The 1,463-nt window shown below is 31.0% G+C and overlaps 1 long non-coding RNA gene across 1 annotated transcript; it reads left to right on the top strand.

Moving 5' to 3' along the window:
- Positions 1 to 382: 382 nt before the first annotated feature.
- LOC129918056 (uncharacterized) lies at positions 383 to 934 on the top strand. The gene is made up of 3 exons (XR_008772914.1): positions 383 to 503; positions 581 to 692; positions 749 to 934. It is a non-coding gene; the product is annotated as an uncharacterized LOC129918056 (long non-coding RNA).
- The last annotated feature ends 529 nt before the right edge of the window (positions 935 to 1,463 follow it).

The raw sequence follows: 1,463 nt of genomic DNA, 5'->3' as shown, positions 1-1,463 counted from the left end.
AGGCTTGAAAATAAAATTTTCCAACTTGGTGGTATTAAGCACATAAGACCTACTTTTGGTAATCCCTTTTGAGAATACATAAATTGAAGATGACTGTAAAACTGACCCTACCTAAAGCTCGAAAATTTGTCTGAACCCCACTTGTTTCTATTTTGTTTTCTTATCCCTGCATCCAAATTTAGTTCTTCTAAGAAAAAGGGCCTAACCTCTATCTTTTGCAAGAATTGTCCCAACCTTTTTTTTTTAGAAGAGACCGCAAATTTATTAGAATATACACTATAGTCCTTTGTGTGTCATGTTTGATTAAAATCCCTAGAAATTATATCTTTCGAATTTTTATATCAAATCCATAACTTACCTTTACAGTACCTATATCACAATTTAAAAAAAAATGTGGGAGAAAAACTTCTATGACTGTCACTCATAAATACATCAAATCTAAGCTATATTATTTAGGTTGGAATGGGATGGATGGATATATAAGAGAATGGCGAAGGAGGAAGGTTGTGCATCTTTCTGAGTTGTTTTTTTTTTTTTATTTTTATTTTTATTATTTTTTTTTTCTGCTCAACCATTTCAGATATAATAGTGGATTTTAAGGACTTTTTAATTCCGATAAAAGGGTTCGTCGACATGCAGCCCAGTTACCCATAAAAAGGACAAAAGCAGTTTACCATCATTCTATAACCATAGTATTATTATCAGTTTTCTCCTTTTATATACCATAGTATAAGCAGAATAATATTAGGGCGGAATATACCATCACCATATTATACGGAAAAGGAACAGAAAAGGACTATATAAGGACTCTATGGAAGGATGAATGTGTCTTCCTGACACGGTAAATTAACATAATGGATTTTTTTTTTGATGGAACTAGATTGTTGGGCTGGTCTGGGCTCTATACACAACACCACCATGTCGCGCGAATATAACAAAAGACACAAAAATAAAATAAAAACACTTAAGTAGCTTAAAGTCTAAAGCACACTTTTTTATCTATCTTTTCTTTTTTTTTTATTTTATTTTCCTGTTTGAAATGAAATTTAAAACAACATCACAAGGATGTGCGACAGTGCTGATGACGATGATGACAATGTTGATGATGATGATGACGATGGTGAGGTGGCGTATACTTACTATTTTGGCATTATGAAGGTTGCTTCGTCAAAATTCCTTTCTATACATACACTTTGTGTTTGTGAATTTGAGAGAGTCAAATTTTGTGTACTATAAACCTAGTATAGGTATATGCAGATAGATAAAATAATATGCAAGTCAAATTTTGTGTAAACTAATTGTGGAATTTCATTAATTAGTCTTAATTTAATATTCATGGCCGAATTATAAATATTCATTTAAGTTAAACAGTTGAAAATTTAAAATTTTAATTAAAATAACTAATTTTGAGCTTAAAATACCTTTAGCCTTTAGGTCCTATGGGCCACCTGCTTATGTTGAAA

This window comes from Episyrphus balteatus, chromosome 4 (assembly GCF_945859705.1).
Source record: "Episyrphus balteatus chromosome 4, idEpiBalt1.1, whole genome shotgun sequence".
NCBI lineage: Eukaryota > Metazoa > Arthropoda > Insecta > Diptera > Syrphidae > Episyrphus > Episyrphus balteatus.
This window is presented reverse-complemented; position numbering and strand designations above follow the sequence as displayed.